The sequence below is a fragment of the Rutilus rutilus genome (genome assembly GCF_951802725.1).
Source record: "Rutilus rutilus genome assembly, chromosome: 4".
In the NCBI taxonomy this organism is placed as follows: domain Eukaryota; kingdom Metazoa; phylum Chordata; class Actinopteri; order Cypriniformes; family Leuciscidae; genus Rutilus; species Rutilus rutilus.
The window spans coordinates 53173054-53185067 of NC_140212.1; the positions used below are offsets into that span (position 1 = coordinate 53173054).

The 12014-nt window shown below is 38.0% G+C and overlaps 1 long non-coding RNA gene across 1 annotated transcript; it reads right to left on the reverse strand.

Moving 5' to 3' along the window:
- Nucleotides 1-7727: 7727 nt before the first annotated feature.
- LOC311290034 lies at nucleotides 7728-10575 on the reverse strand. Its single transcript, XR_014627291.1, has 3 exons — nucleotides 10450-10575; nucleotides 9503-10336; nucleotides 7728-9043 (listed from the first exon to the last, which is right to left on the reverse strand). It is a non-coding gene; the product is annotated as an uncharacterized lncRNA (long non-coding RNA).
- Nucleotides 10576-12014: the final 1439 nt, after the last annotated feature.

A 12014-nucleotide genomic window follows, 5' to 3' on the forward strand; every position in this document is an offset into this window, starting at 1 on the left:
TGTTTTTTTTACTAAAAAAATTAGATGCCTACTATCAAATAAATGAGGCCTACGATTAATCAGATGCAAATAGAAATATAAAACCAGTCCTAATTGAAAGAGAACAAGTTGACAAAAAGATTGAATCCAATATTGGGTGATAATATAGCATAACAAGTGATTTATAAGCTATTTTGTGTAGGCTCGTCATTTTTGACCGGGAACACCACAAGTGTGACTCTGTGTCATTTTGTACAAAATAAAAGCATTTCAAAAGAAATTTCCTGGTTAAACATTAAAGTAGACTAGTGTGATCAACAGTGCAATTTATTTTCATATTTTTCTCAATATTGCCAAAATTATTAACAAATAATGCTTTTTTCACTCAAAAACTGAGGTGCATAAGCTCGGATAAATGACTCCTACAATTAAACTGTTTGAAAATTGAATACAAAACCAGTCCTAATTGAAAGAAAACAAGTTGATAAAAAGATTGAATCCAATTTTTGGGGATAATATAGCATAATGAGGGATTTATAAGCTATTTTGTGTAGGCCTGTCATTTTTGACCGGGAACACCATAGGTGTAACAAGGTGAAAAAAACAACACAAAAAAAGTAAAAAAAATAAAATAAAAAATTGGACAAGTTGTTATAGTCTCTGTGAACAAAGTCACTGAGTTTCAGTTCAATGCGATAACATTAACTACTATTTTCAGGAAAAAGAAAATCTTCTCCAGTCAAAAATGACATGAACACCACATGAGGGTTAAACAGTGGAATGCCATCAAAGTTTAACTGCAGTCTCAAAATGTGTTGGTCAGGAACTTTGACCACATGTTTTCAAATGCTGTCTTTAGTGAATTTAGTATACCAAAGTAATGAAAATCTCCACCAGCTATCATCTGAGTCTTGTAAGAGGTTTTTGTTCTAAGCAGAGTTCTGCCATCTTTAGGAAGGAAAGGGAGATGCACACTAAGTATGGTCAAAAGGGCAGACAAAGCAATCAGAGATTCCTAAATGTACAGCCCAGTCTGCCAGTGAACCAACCAAATCATCCCTCAGTAAATCCCCCTCATCAGATTGGTCATCAGCAGAAGCCACCTCTGATGACGACTCAGCACACGGCTCCTCAGAGTCTGACACATGTGTGGGAGATAAATGATCTGAGTGTAATTCCTCCTCGCTATCTTCAACGCAACCAAGGGAGTCAAAGAAGTCATTTACTCTTTTAACAGCCCTCCTTCTAAGGTTATTTGGTTTACATTTACTTCCAATGTCCATGATGATCATTTGAAGGGAAAAGTCTCACCGAATAAATCTGTAAGAAAAACAAAAACAAAATCTGTTGTAAAAAAGTAAGCAGAGTTAAAAGTAGCTACATAGTGATATCAGGCATAATTTCAGATATTAATATATGTGCAGAATTTTTGTTAAAATAATATAAATTATAAGCATATCATATAACATGTACAGTGAAGGGACAGGTTTAGTTCTCTTGGTTTTGTCACGGATACAACACTAACTTGTGGGAACATGAAAGTATGAAAAAATGTTAGCACTGTTTATTTGATTTGTATCTTTCTTATGTAGTATTTGTCATATTGCTAATTATTTGCATCTTTGCTTATTTGAATAACAAAGATAAAATAAACTATAAACTACATTGTGATCATACAATTATATATTATATAAAAACTATAAAATTACTCAAATCATGAAGTAAGAATTCGGTCATAGCACCCACAGGTTATGACAGGTTGGGGTTCGTATTTGTGAAAGGTTAGAGAATGTTAACATAATTGATGTGATTTTTGCAAACATCTCTGCACATCACACTGAGGCATGTAACGTTAATTATTTATTTATTTTTAAATAAAGGGGAGAGAATGAGAATTTTGTATTCATTTACAATTGATAACACTTTACAATAAGGTTATATTTGTTAACAAACATTAGTTAATGTATTAACTAACATTAATTAACCATGCCTACATTTCTTACTGTATTTGGTAATCTTTGTTAATAGAAATACAGCAATTCATGTTAGTTCACAGTGCATACTAATGTTAACAAGTACAATTTCTGATTTGAATGTAGTAGTAACTGTTAAATGTTGAAATGAACATTATTAATACATGCTGTAGAAGTGCAGTTCATTATTTGTTTATGTTAACAAGGTATTTTAATCAGGTATTGTATCGAAAGTCATAATTTTGGTATTGTGACGACACTAATAAGTTACAAATTATAATGTTAAAGAGGGAAAAGTCATGAGAAAAAGTATTGAATATCATTTCAGAGTTAAATCAAAAGATACGTACAATAATGCACGTGTATTAATGTGTTTATTCTTGTTGGCATTTTTATATTATTATTATATTATGATTAGTTAAATGATTGTGAACACAAATTAGGATTTAGGCCTAGTTTTTTTGACGAACAGTAACACTGACGTCGGACCGTGTCGCCTGAATTCTCAAATATATCTGATATTATACATAACATATGATACTATTTTATGTGTACGACAGTGTTTGTTGATTTAACTTGTTATAGCCAAAAACATCTTAATTTAAAACGGCAAACCAGCAGACCGCTAAACAACTTTATTGTAGGCTATAGCGGTAAATTGAGGAAAATATTAGCTAATTCGACACCTTGCTCAATTAAAACAATTACCTAAACGCTTAATAACATGCAATATTGACACATAATGCTATATATTTCATTTATAAGACTTTAAAGGGCCAAAACACTTACCCAGCTAACACAGTATGTTGTGACGACATCGTCAGTTAGTCGTCATTTGGTCAGCGTGACGTTACTTTATGACAACGTTGTGAGGACGTCGTGGTAAAGTTCCGTTTTTTAGTATCTTGGCTAACGTTCCAGAAACGTCGTGGGCACGTCCTCAAAAGACGTCGCTAGTTTATCCCATGGAGAACGTTGTAGAGACATGGTCAACTGGTCACCAGATAACTTAATAAAATCTTTGATGAATTAAGTAAATGTTCCATATAATATCCAAATGGCATATTATCACTAGGATAATATTTGTAATGCATTTATTTATATAATTGAAATTATCTTGAAAGTTATCTGGAGACCAGTTGACCACGTCTCTACAACGTTCTCCATGGGATAAACTAGCGACGTCTTTTGAGGACGTTTCTGGAACGTTAGCCAAGATTCTAATAAATGGAACTTTACCACGACGTCCTCACAACCTTGTCATAAATATAAACGTCGTATATAATTATTATTATTGTTATTATTATTATTAAGGAGGTTGGGTGTTCGTAAAAACAATTAAAAAAAATCTTCAAGCATAAGGCCGTGTGTCCACCAAAGCGTTTTTACTCACGGCTGGCGTGTTTTTTCAATTGCTTTCAATGGGAGCGCCGCGTTTTTAAAACGCCATGAGCGTAACGAGGCGCTGAGCGTCTTTTTCACGCTGAAGCGCTGAGCGTTCGGCGTTTTTTACTGGTCGCCGAGAGTTGAAGAATGTTCAACTTTTGGTAAAACGCAGCGCTCATCACTGTCACTTTTTACCCAACCGTCCAATCACAGTGGAGGAGGGGCGGGACTAATACCACACCGACCAACCGCGTCCACCCGCCACATGATTCTGCTTGTACAACGTCAACAGATGACAACAAGCATAATAACGGAACAAAATCAAGAGCCAGATAAAATACATTACATTGTATTGACATTTTAATATAGAATCAACACAGAAACAAAATATGTGTGAAATGAGATACTAGTAAGACTTTCGCGGATATTCCGTATCATAACAAGCAAAGTGTCTCGTTCTCAACCGTCTCAACTGAAAAAATGCTGCGCTGCCAAAACGCTCTCAAGCGCCCACAGCTGAGCGTTTTTAGCAGAGCGCCTAGCGTTTTCAGCTGGCTAAAAACGCTTTGGTGGACACACGGCCTAACTTCTTAAATTCATGAGATTTGTAGTTATGTAATGTGTTAATTCTAGATGTTTATTTATGTAAATGCTTCGTGACTGACGTGTTTTATGAGCGTGGTCGAGTAGCTTTCAAACCCTGGAGCGGCGCAGAGTTGCCATGGAAACGGCGCCGCAATATAACTGATAAGCAGCAAAGCTCCCCCTCTCTCGCTGTTGTTTTCACTGCTTTCAGGTGAGTTTAGTCTCTAAAATCACACACATAATATACACAACTGTTCCTGACACTTTTCTTACGTGTTATTGACACACATCTGTTGAATATTTACTTTATAGAAATAGTTTAGTGTCTTCGAAAAAGTCCGTTACCGTTTTCAGAAGAGGTACTGCTAGCAGCTAACGTTAGGCTAACCTAAGCTCTTGTTTACAAAAGTTTGGGCTTATAATCACATCTTTGTGTAGATGAGATGTTATGATAGTTTTGTAAAGGTTTTGCTGGCAGTTGAATGGGTGATTGGAAGTTGACTAATTTATTTAACATAAATGTATGCTGTTAATCGATGACGTCACTTACACTGAGCTAAAATTGTCTGACGTTAGTTTAAATGCGTTTTGATCTTTCACGGTAAAGAAATATTGATAAATGTTCTGTTATTTTAGCAGCGACAAAATACCCCTCTACAACAGAGGGAAAGCTCCACGATTTCAACAATTCTTAAGGAAGTTGCTGACAGAGAAGTGGGAAACACAGGTGAACTGAGGAAGCTTATTAAATAACTTCATATCCATTTTCCCCCACCATATTTTACCTAGATTACTGCCTCATTTATTTGATTAAAAATACAGTAAAACAATAATGTTGTGAAATAATATTAACATTTAAAATAACTCTTTCTCTATGTGAATATACAGTAAAGTGTAATTTATTCCTGTGATCAAAGCTGAATGTCCAGCATCATTACTCCAGTCTTCAGTGTCACATGATCCTCCAGAAATCACTCTAATATGAGGATTTGATGCTCAAGACATTTTTCTGATTATTATCTAATATGTTGAAACCAGTTATGCTGCTTCATGTTTTTGTGTACACTACAATTCAAATGTTAGGGGTCAGTAAGATTTTGGAAAACATTAATAGCAAGAATGGATTAAATTGATCAAAAGTGACAGTAAAGACTATTATAATGTTATAAGATTTAACTTTCAAACTTTTCTTTGAACTTTAAATTGATCAAAGAATCCTGAAAAGGGCATCATGGTTTACACAAAAATCTTAAGCAGCTCAACTGTTTCCAACACTGATAATAATAATGAATGTTTCTTGATCCTCATATTAGAGTGATGTGTGAAGGATCATGTGACACTGAAGACTGGAGTAATGATGCTGAACATTCAGCTTTGATCACAGGAATAAATTACATTTTAAAATTCATTAAAATAGAAAACAGCTATTTTACATTTGAATGATATTCACGCTGGAACGTTATGTGGAACGTCGCTACGACTAATATGGTCCTTTGATGTTACGTCCTCGCAACATGCCAGTTTGGTCATTGAGGCGTCCTCATCACGTTCTTGGGACGTACCACATAACGTCGCCACGACGATTATGGGAATCAAAGTTACGTCGCTGGAACGTTATGTGACCATCTGTTCAGCCATGCCACATCTAGGCCATATGTGCCAGATAATACCCACATGTGGCCCAAACGTACTTGCTATCTGGCTAGTCTTTCTGTCGTGATGTCCTGAAGCATCGCAGACGTGATAGGTTGTCGCCCACTATGACACACTATACGAGATGAAGCGATCGAATCTTGCGTCCCGACGCCCGTTGTCGTTTGCGAATCCCCACGACACCCCAGCTAACACAGTACATTGTGACGACGTCGTCAGTTAGTAGTCATTTGGTCAGCGTGACGTTACTTTATGACAACGTTGTGAGGACGTCGTGGTAAAGTTCCATTTTTTATAATCTTGGCTAACGTTCCAGAAACGTCGTGGGCACGTCCTCAAAAGACGTCGCTAGTTTATCCCATGGAGAACGTTGTAGAGACATGGTCCACCAATCTGTTTCTTTCTTGTAATGCTGACACTTGGTCCTTCCAAATCAGCCAAATGAGGACATCTTTAAACGAACACCTGTAAAATAATGATCGGAAATTAAATTAATAATGACAATAATAATCATCATGTGCAAAATACATGCGCTTCTCCAGTCCGAAGATATCGACTAAAGTTTTTTTTTTCTAAGGTAAGTTTCACTTCACGGCCCTTCCACATTGAATAGCATCTCATCCTTACATGACTGTTAAAGTTAACTTACATTTTCGTTAACCTTAATCTGTGCTCTGTGCTCCTTCATTATTGCATGACTGTGTCATGATGAAATCAAGAGAAATGTTCGAGGTGGTCGGGGGGGTAGGCTACAGTTGAGACAGTGTATCAAATGTACACGCAACTAGAGTGCGGCACATGCCGTTTAGTTGCACGATGCAAGATCACAAGTTACATTTATTAGGTTAAGAAAGGTTATTGTGTTTATGAGTTAATTGTGTCAAATATGACCTACTTATGGATAATTATAATATTTTAGTGGAAAAAGTAAATAAAATGTAAGTAAAAAAAAAAAAAAAAATGATTTGCTATTTCTAATTGTAGCTCTCTTCATTTTAATCGCTGAGTTTCGGGATGATCTTAAGCTCCAGTTCAGGTGCCAGCTTGATTATATAGCCTAGGCTATATTTAGCCTACTTTTTATTTAGGCTATTAAATCCAGGAAATTGGTTAAAGGAAAATGTATTCAAATTAAGATACAATTAATACAAAACGAAATTCGATTTAAAGAAAGGCTTTGTGCTTTCTGTTTGAGGTCTCTGTGAAAGTTTTCAAGTCTTTTAGTACCGCTTCTGTAATGGAGAGCTGTCACGTAGCCTAACATTGTTTTTTTTCCTCATAAATGCGAAACCGAAAAATAAAAGAAAGACTTTTTTAAACAGACAAACCATCAATTTTTGGAAAACATTTATGGATTTATAGCGTTTTGGAAAAACTAATTTTGGGGAAACAAATGGATGGATTTATAGCGTTTTGAAATGGAAAAAACTAACAAAAAAACTTTAAATTCATCATCAACAATATTGTTGATTTAATGATCAGTGTTCAACATGTTCAGACTGAGCCAAAAAACAACAACATTTTAACAGGATAAATTGAATATTCACAAAATGTGTGGGTCTAGGTAAAAAATATTTTTTTCCTGAAAACTATTGAAATGGATTTATTGTGTTTTGGAAAAGAGTTCCTCATCATTATTGTAAGATATGAATGAATTAGGAAAATTCATTTCGCTTACCCAACCCTAACCCTAACTTTTTAAAAATTATTTCGGTATATATCAATGTCTGACAATCTTAACGCAATCTCATAAAATGTATACACACACGAGATATGTATATATATTCAGCAACCCATATTATATATACACACACACACGAGTCGTCAATGCTGAAATAGCCTACTGTCACAATTTACATTCTTACTCGTGTGCCAAGCACGCGCAACCTGCCAGCTGGCATATATAAGCTGGGGTCTGTGACTACCGCGCGCAGAGACGGTTTTCTAGACTAGACAACTGGACATCCGGACTGCTAGTTTTTCAGAGGTAAAGTATTTTTATTTCTTTTTTAAAGTAAATTACTTTTAAAACGTATGAACCTGTCACAGGTCGGGCCAATCGGACTGCACCCACCCCTCGAGACCCGTTACCACCCTTGGGGAGTCGGACAGAGGACAGGCAAGGATGACAGACAAACAGGACTTCAAAGAATCAGTATTTTATTAAGTATAAAAGTGGATAAAGTTCAAATGGGTGAGTTTTTCTGGGCAGGGTCGTTCCGTCCTGCGGACCGCCGGGGGACCCACAGTCGACAGACAGAGAACTTCCGGCTGGAGGAACTTCACTGCAAAGCAGTCAGGTGAGTATTCAGGTATGCACTCCTCTTAAAGGGCTGACAGACACAGAACTTATCGACAGAGAGACGTTACTGCAAAGCAGACAGGTGAGTATACAGACACGTAATCCTCTTCTTCAGTAATGACAGACAGAGAACTTACGGCTGGAGGAACTTCACTGCAAAGCAGTCAGGTGAGTATTCAGGTATGCACTCCTCTTAAAGGGCTGACAGACACAGAACTTATCGACAGAGAGACGTTACTGCAAAGCAGACAGGTGAGTATACAGACACGTAATCCTCTTCTTCAGTAATGACAGACAGAGAACTTACGGCTGGAGGAACTTCACTGCAAAGCAGTCAGGTGAGTATTCAGGTATGCACTCCTCTTAAAGGGCTGACAGACACAGAACTTAACGACAGAGAGACGTTACTGCAAAGCAGACAGGTGAGTATACAGACACGTAATCCTCTTCTTCAGTAATGACAGACAGAGAACTTACGGCTGGAGGAACTTCACTGCAAAGCAGTCAGGTGAGTATTCAGGTATGCACTTCTCTTGAAGGGCTGACAGACACAGAGCTTGCGACAGGGGAATGTTACTGCAAAGCAGACAGGTGAAGATACAGACACGTAATCCTCTTCTTCACACATCAAGGCAGTGCATCACATCGCTCCATCACTGCAATTCAACACTCAGTGGTAAATACATATGGCCGTCGCCCATTTCCTGACCTGGCATTCTCATCAAGTCCCATAGACAAGAGAGAGCATGGAGATCGATTGGACTACTCACAGTCTCTCACCAGCGATCTTACTGTACAACGATTTCCTTCCTCCAGTTGAATCAGCGTGCTCTTCCTCCCACACTCACAGTCTCGCGTCCATTGCCAGCCCTACTTCCTCTTCTCCACCGCTCGCGCTTCCTCCGAGATACTCAGTCCCCAAACACCACCTGTCCCAGCCTTCACATCATCCCAAACCTCTCGTCCCCCAACTTCACTCCTGTCTGATCTCCACTCTCTCCTTTTATCCTCCTCTAAATGGCAACGTGTCTCATTGTCCACAGCTGGCGGCGATTTTGGCTGATTACCCCATTCACGGGGGTTTTGCGCTTGCCCGGAACTAAACCGGTATTCTGTTGTTTTGGGTCCGGCGGGAGGCAAATCTCGGCGGACATTGGTTCCGCCTCTGGGGAAAAATTAAAGCTTTCGTCACCCCGTGACAAAATTATTTTCGTGCCCTCCTCCTCCTCTCTTTTCAAATTTAACCCATTGTTCTCCCAACAAATATCATTCCCATTTAGCATGTTTTGAGTACAATTCCCAATTATTAACATTTATATCTAACTTTACTTGAGTTAGATTTTCAGTTACTCTTGCTTTCATATTTTAGTTTGAATTTATTTTCTACTTCTACAATATTTATTTCATAATTGAATTGTACTATTTTAATGCCGGTACAATACTGTTACTGGCCACCAATTAATGTGACCAAAAAAATTAAAAGACTTCAACTTCCTGATAAAACAAATTGGACAAGGCACAGGGTCAGAGTGTTTGCAAAAACAGGTATCTCATTTTCCTTTAAAGGATCATTCAAACAAAATGTTAGTGCAACTACTGTTACTGAATGCTAAATTCTACTCACTGTATTTGTACTTCAGGTGACTATGAAACTGCTAAAAAGTGGTCCAAAAGAGCAGCTGTGCAGTCTTCTGTGGAGAGCTCTGATGACGTTCCCAAGAGGAAAAAACGTCCAGTGTGTCTCAGCAGCTCTGATGAAGCTATGAGCCTGAGAATGTGAAATAAGTTTACAAGTAAACAAAGTTATTCTAGAATCATTTTCTATTCATGTTTTTTTTTTTTTTTACAGATACTTCAGTCCCTCACCCCAAAAAGAAGAGCCGGGTGACCTGTACAAAAACTGGTAGGCCTTTCTTAGTTTTAATTCTTTTACTTTATCACTAAAACTCCATCAAGCACATTTTTATATTAAAAGCGTTTCCCAGAATACCACAATTTCATTAGTTGATTGGTTCCAATAACGGTACATTTTATAGCTATGCGTTTGTTCCTATTTTTTAGTAATTAACTTCTAATTTACAGTGGAACCTCAGCTGCCATTTCCCCCAGCATTTAAACCACACAAACCAACCACACTAACGCCTTCAAGACCTGAAGATTCAGCATCAATTCTTGATGCAACATTAAGACCTGCGCCTCCTAGAGAAACCCAGAAGAATGGTAAATGCAAAACATAATTTGAAACCTTTATTTGAATGAATCAATATTGATTCTCCCAGATCAGCTCCTGAGCCTACTCACTCAGAGAATCATCAGCATCGAGAGTGAGATGAAGGCGATGAGGAGCTCAACAGCAGCCCTGTATGAACTCTGTGCTCGTGCCCTGGGTGATGGGACTAGTCAGCGAGTGGAGGAGATGAACCTTGATGTGTGTGGCACTATGGAGGAACTCCTCTCTCTTGAGGAAAAAATGAAAGAGGAGACATTTCGGAATAGAGCGGTATGGTAATAATGAACTATCCGTGAAATGTTAAAAATGTTAGAAGTAAGTTAAATAACAAAAGTTATTACCATTTTGAAAATGTATTCATCTTGTAGACACACCATTTAAGACTTGTTGGAGGTCCAAACCCTGGGGAAAACACCCGGCGGGTGATGCGGGCACTGGCCTAATAGTCTACTTTTTGAAGACGAATAAGACTTTATGCAGTAGAAATTTGTTTTCATTTTTTCAAGATCAAATTAATTAAAATTAATGCCAAATTGTCACTTCTCAATAACTTTGTTAACTTTTAAAATATATATATATGGTAAAAAGTATATGTTAATTGTTTATTATGTGGGAGATGTCATTAAATAACTGCTGATTAATAAATTATATAAATGTTTTCTAGTTGATTGATTCTTGAGGCACACATGTGTGTGACATTGATCCATGCGGTCCATTACACACACACAATAGTACAGGTAACACACTGAATAAATGCTGATTAAATGTAGGCCTATGCAGTGTATTTTGGTCATCGCTACGACGAATACAGGAATCACAAAGTTACGTTGCTGGAACGTTATGTGGAACGTCACCACGACTAATATGGTCTGGTCCGGTTACGTCTTCACAACGTAACTGTGTTAGCTGGGTCACCTGATGGAGTTTTAGGACACCATTACTGTAGGTCACCTGATGGAGTTTTAGGACACCATTAGGTCACCTGATGGAGTTTTAGGACACCATTACTGTAGGTCACCTGATGGAGTTTTTAGGACACCATTGGGTCACCTGATGGAGTTTTAGGACACCATTAGGTCACTTGATGGAGTTTTAGGACACCATTGGGTCACCTGATGGAGTTTTAGGACACCATTGGGTCACCTGATGGAGTTTTAGGACACCATTAGGTCACCTGATGGAGTTTTAGGACATGATTAGGTCACCTGATGGAGTTTTAGGACACCATTGGGTCACTTGATGGAGTTTTAGGACACCATTGGGTCACTTGATGGAGTTTTAGGACACCATTAGGTCACCTGATGGAGTTTTAGGACATGATTAGGTCACCTGATTGAGTTTTAGGACACCATTAGGTCACCTGATGGAGTTTTAGGACATGATTAGGTCACCTGATGGAGTTTTAGGACACCATTGGGTCACTTGATGGAGTTTTAGGACATGATTAGGTCACCTGATGGAGTTTTAGGACACCATTGGGTCACCTGATGGAGTTTTAGGACACCATTAGGTCACCTGATGGAGTTTTAGGACACCATTGGGTCACCTGATGGAGTTTTTAGGACACCATTGGGTCACCTGATGGAGTTTTAGGACACCATTAGGTCACTTGATGGAGTTTTAGGACACCATTGGGTCACCTGATGGAGTTTTAGGACACCATTGGGTCACCTGATGGAGTTTTAGGACACCATTAGGTCACCTGATGGAGTTTTAGGACATGATTAGGTCACCTGATGGAGTTTTAGGACACCATTGGGTCACTTGATGGAGTTTTAGGACACCATTGGGTCACTTGATGGAGTTTTAGGACACCATTAGGTCACCTGATGGAGTTTTAGGACATGATTAGGTCACCTGATGGAGTTTTAGGACACCATTAGGTCACCTGATGGAGTTTTAGGAC